The sequence below is a fragment of the Saccoglossus kowalevskii genome, unplaced genomic scaffold, assembly GCF_978046115.1.
Source record: "Saccoglossus kowalevskii unplaced genomic scaffold, keSacKowa6.1 SCAFFOLD_95, whole genome shotgun sequence".
In the NCBI taxonomy this organism is placed as follows: Eukaryota; Metazoa; Hemichordata; class Enteropneusta; family Harrimaniidae; genus Saccoglossus; species Saccoglossus kowalevskii.
The window spans coordinates 59,037-64,403 of NW_028188635.1; the positions used below are offsets into that span (position 1 = coordinate 59,037).

Consider the following 5,367-nt stretch of genomic DNA (forward strand, 5'->3'; position numbering starts at 1 on the left):
ATTAGTAAATATACCTGACAATGGATACCAACATACCACTGGTGATATGTACATTGCTTTTGCCCAATTGGCACCTTTTTGTGTTAAATTATTCAATTAACAGCTTGAATAATATGTTCTACAGTAGTACTATGCACCATTCATTTTTAGTTTGTTAAAATAATGAAACAAATAATTTGTGTTTATTAATTAACTAATATTTTCCCACATTTGAATGTAATTATTTCTCTGGAACCCCTGTCATATGAATTACTGTAGTAATGACCTGCAAGTTAAAAAAAGAGATGAAGGTGTTTTAAATACATTGATCTGTGTCAAAATAATAAGGTATTTACTAGTAGTTCATTACTGGGATGGGGAATAGTTGTAAATTTAAAAGAAAATTAGTTTCATTACGTTTACATAAACCTTATTTTGCATATACCATAAATTTCATTTATTTAGCGATTTTGAAAATGTTCAGCAATTAGTCTGTCATGTGGCACTTGCGTGTGAAACTTCATATATTCAATTGTGTATTTCCTGACTTTTGAATGCTGTAAAACTATTTAATTTAACTGACATTTAATTTTAATGTTTTGATGTTTTTAGCATGTTCACTGTGTTTTAATTTCTTGTCAAGGAAATATTGAATTTTATTGTTATTTTACATGTTCACAACACAACACAACACAACTCAACTCGAACATAGATCATAAATTACTTTAATTTGGAAAAGTTTGTGAATTTGCAAAAAATGGTGCTTTCTCATCACCATAATTATATAACAATTCTGCCCCTTCTGGTATGTAATATTTGGAAATCATAACCACACACGGCCTGTCATTAATCTTCAGTTGTTTTGTGACAATGTTGGAATGCTTTTTGGAATGGTTCAGGAAAAAGGTAATTCCACTTGTTTCCCACATCTTCTTTTCACTGTGTGGATTTATTCTGAAAATATATGGCCATGATGATATTAACATGAGAGAGTGAGTGAGTGAGTGAATGAAGGTGAGGGTGGGTGAGTGAGTGAAGATGAGGACAAGTGAGTGAAGATGAGGGCGAGTGAGGGTAAGTGAATGAAGGTGAGGGTGGGTGAAGGTGAGTGAGTGAGTGAATGAAGGTGATGGTGGGTGAGTGAGTGACGGTGTGTGGATGAGGGTGAGTGATTGAAGGTGAGGGTGGGTGAGTGAGTGAAGATGAGGGCAGTGAGTGAAGATGAGGGTGAGTGAATGAAGGTGAGGGTGGGTGAGGGTGAGTGAGGGTGGGTGAGGGTGAGTGAGTGTGAGTGAATGAAGGTGAGGGTGGGTGAGTGAGTGAGGGAGTGAAGATGAGGGCGAGTGAGAAAAGGTGAGGGTGAGTGAGTGAAGGTGTGTGGATGAGGGTGAGTGATTGAAGGTGAGGGTGAGTGATTGAAGGTGAGAGTGAGTTAGAGAAGACGAGTGAGTGAAGATGAGGGTGGGTGATTCAAGGAGAGAGTGAGTTAGAGAAGGCGAGTGAGTGAAGGGTGAGTGAGAGTGATTGAGTGAAGGTGAACGAGTGAGTGAAGGTGTGTGAGTGAAGGAGAGGGTGAGTGAAGGTGAGCGAGTGAGTGAAGGTGTGTGAGTGAAGGTGGGTGAGTGAGTGAAGGTGAGGCTGATGGAAGTGAAGCTGAGGGTGAGTGTGTGAGTGAAGGTAAGGGTGAGGGTGGGTGAGTGAGTGAGTGAAAGTGTGTGACTGAAGGTGAGTGAGTGAGTGAATGAGGGTGAGTGAAGATGAGACTGAGGGTGAGTGAGTAAGTAAAGCTGAGGGTGAGTGAGTGGGAGTAAAGACGAGTGAGTGAAGGTGAGTGAGTGGCTGAAGATGGGAGTGAGTTAGAGAAGGTGAGTGAGTGAAGACGAGGGTGAGTGAATGGAGGTGTGGATGAGAGTAAGTGAAGATAAGGGGGAGTGAAGGTAAGGGTGAGTGAATGAAGGTGAGTGAGTGAGTGAGCGAAGGTGAGCGAGTGAGTGAGCGAAGGTGAGAGTGAGTTAGAGAAGGCGAGTGAGTGAAGGTAAGGGTGAGTGAGAGTGAGTGAGTGAAGGTGAGTGAGTGAGTGAAGGTGTGTGAGTGAAGGAGAGGGTGAGTGAAGGTGAGCGAGTGAGTGAAGGTGTGTGAGTGAAGGTGGGAGTGGGTGAGTGAGTGAAGGTGAGGCTGATGGAAGTGAAGCTGAGGGTGAGTGTGTGAGTGAAGGTGAGGGTGGGTGTGTGAGTGAGTGAGTGAGTGAAAGTGTGTGAATGAATGAGGGTGAGTGAGTGAGTGAGTGAATGAGGGTGAGTGAAGATGAGACTGAGGGTGAGTGAGTAAGTAAAGCTGAGGGTGAGTGAGTGGGAGTAAAGATGAGTGAGTGAAGGTGAGTGAGTGGGTGAAGATGGGAGTGAGTTAGAGAAGGTGAGTGAGTGAAGACGAGGGTGAGTGAATGGAGGTGTGGATGAGAGTGAGTGAAGATAAGGGGGAGTGAATGAAGGTGAGTGAGTGAGTGAGCGAAGGTGAGCGAGCGAGTGAGTGAGTGAGTGAAGGCGAGTGAGTGAAGATGAGGGCGAGTGAGTAAATGAAGATGAGGGTGAGTGAGTGAGGGAGTGAAGATGAGGGCGAGTGAGAAAAGGTGAGGGTGAGTGAGTGAAGGTGTGTGGATGAGGGCGAGTGATTGAAGGTGAGAGTGAGTTAGAGAAGACGAGTGAGTGAAGATGAGGGTGGGTGATTGAAGGAGAGAGTGAGTTAGAGAAGGCGAGTGAGTGAAGGTAAGGGTGGGTGGGTGAGTGAGTGAGTGAAGGTGAGCGAGTGAGTGAAGGTGTGTGAGTGAAGGTGAGGCTGATGGAAGTGAAGCTGAGTGTGAGTGAAGGTGAGGGTGGGTGGGTGAGTGAGTGAGTGAAAGTGTGTGACTGAAGGTGAGTGAGTGAATGAGGGTGAGTGAGTGAGTGAATGAGGGTGAGTGAAGATGAGACTGAGGGTGAGTGAGTAAGTAAAGCTGAGGGTGAGTGAGTGGGAGTAAAGATGAGTGAGTGAAGGTGAGTGGGTGAAGATGGGAGTGAGTTAGAGAAGGTGAGTGAGTGAAGACGAGGGTGAGTGAATGGAGGTGTGGATGAGAGTGAGTGAAGATAAGGGGGAGTGAAGGTAAGGGTGAGTGAATGAAGGTGAGTGAGTGAGCGAAGGTGAGCGAGTGAGTGAGTGAAGGTGAGAGTGAGTTTGAGAAGGCGAGTGATTGAAGATGAGGGCGAGTGAGTAAATGAAGATGAGGGTGAGTGGGTGAAGGAGTGAGTGAGTGAAGGTAAAGGTAAGTTAGTGAAGGTAAGGGTGAGTGAGTGAGTGGGTGAGGTGAGTGAGTGAAGGTGAGGCTGAGGATGGGTGAATGAAGGTGAGGGTGGGTGAATGAAGGTGAGCATGAAGGTGAGTGGGTGAGAGTGAGTGAATGAAGGTGAGTGAGTGAGTGAGTGAGTGAATGAAGATGAGTGAAGGTGAGAAAGTGAGTGAAGGTGAGGCTGAGGGAGTAAAGCTGAGTGGGTGAGGGTGAGTGAGTGAAGATGTGTGTGTGAGTGAGTGAAAGGGTTAATTGATGCGTCATTTGAGTATGACAGTGAATGGATGGGTGGGTGGTTGGTTGGATGGATGTGTTTATATATACAACAGTGAGTCAATCTGTTGGTGAGCGAATGGGTGCTTGAGTTGGCAAGTGTGTAATGAGTAAGTTGATATAATGTACATATGACTGAGTGAATTAACTAGATTTAGTGTTGATTAAGTGAGCGAATGAAGCTATCTTTGGGTTGACAAATCAGTGAGCTAGTGGTAAGGTGGGACAGTTAAGTTATAGCGTGTGCGAGTTAAAATGGGTTAATGAAATGTGGGCAAGTCAGAGAGAAATCAATGTTTCACTCAGCAAGTCATTTGGTTGGTGAGTTAATAATATATGTCTGATTGTTACTGAATTATTTCGTTGTTAAGTGGGTGAGTAGAAAGGAATTTATTAAACAATGAGTCACTCATTTAGTCAATCAGTTGAGAGTAATGAGTGAATTGCGGTTGACCTAATGAAAGGGTGGCTTGATAATGTAAGAGTTGTGGGTGAATTAGATTTAGTTGTGAGTGAGTTTGTTGGAGGATGATCAAATGGGTGGGTGAGTGAGTTTGTGTGCGAGTTTGTGTGTGTCAGTGGGTGGAGTGTTTGAGTTCAATGAATTGGGGTGGGAGAGGGTAAGCGAGTGCGTGAGAATGGGTGAATTGCCATTGTGCGTGTGTGTGTGTGTGTGTGTGAGCGAGCTAGTTGATAAGAGCGAGTGTGTGACAGCAAGTGCATAATTCATTTCATTAGTTTTACATTAAATTGTATGAAAGTAGTGTTACATATAACTACTAACACTAAGAAAATATTATGGCAAATATTGTGGCTGATTATATACTCACACCATGCCGGAATATTCCAGGTGATACATGCCACAACGTTCACCTGTTACCGCATACTGTCGTTCTAGTTGTTCAGCCTCTGCTCTGTCAATTATTTCTCCGTCGTACACCCCAATTATCTCATTTGCTTTTATATCTTGTTTTGCAAAGGCGCACTTTCCCGCTTCTCTAAAATCTCTGTTAACGACTTCAACCTTAATTTCAATGTAAACAAATATTGTTTTTTGTTTTGATTTCACTAGACTATTCTGGGGGTCTTTTAGTAAAAATCAAATTCAAAAATCGGCCCTCGAAATATATTTTCGATATAAAAACACTCTTTTATTACATGTACACTATACTAGTTACAAATAATTGTTAAATTAAACTATCATTGCCGCATATTACACAATATATAAAGCTAGCAACGATATCATTCTTTTTGATTTCTGAGAATGTCGAAAAGGGACCCTGTTATGAAGCATAATTTCTAGAACACTTGGGTGCCTCGCTTTTCCGTGAGTTTTACCAGTGATCCCCTGGGAAGATCATGTACCAAATCTTATCGTCATAATACATTAAACAACAAAATATCTATTCTATATACTGAACTGTTAGAGTTACGAGCATCGAGTTACGAAAACATTGAGTTACAAATATTACCACGCCCATATTTTATAAATCACGCCCCTTTTGCGAAACCACACCCAAATTGTAACTATGGCCAATCAACAGTTACTGTAGAATACTTTATTTTCGCTTGGAATTTATTTTCGCTATTTTCGCTGAAGGGATGATTCCGTGAAAATAAAATCCAGCGAATATACTTTTTTTCCTATATTTTCACTTTAAACTCATCCAAAATCAGTGAAAATAAATTCCAAGCAAACGCCCAAAAAGCCTTTTCAGCGAAAATTAATTCCGGCGAAAATAAAGTATTCCACAGTAACAAAACTTCGCGTTATGGGCAACATACTTAATAGTTGA

The 5,367-nt window shown here is 42.3% G+C and overlaps 1 long non-coding RNA gene across 1 annotated transcript; it reads right to left on the reverse strand.

Annotated features, from left to right (window-relative positions):
* Positions 1-688: 688 nt before the first annotated feature.
* On the reverse strand, positions 689-5,086 carry LOC146726062 (uncharacterized). Its single transcript, XR_014928668.1, has 2 exons — positions 4,402-5,086; positions 689-933 (listed from the first exon to the last, which is right to left on the reverse strand). It is a non-coding gene; the product is annotated as an uncharacterized LOC146726062 (long non-coding RNA).
* Positions 5,087-5,367: the final 281 nt, after the last annotated feature.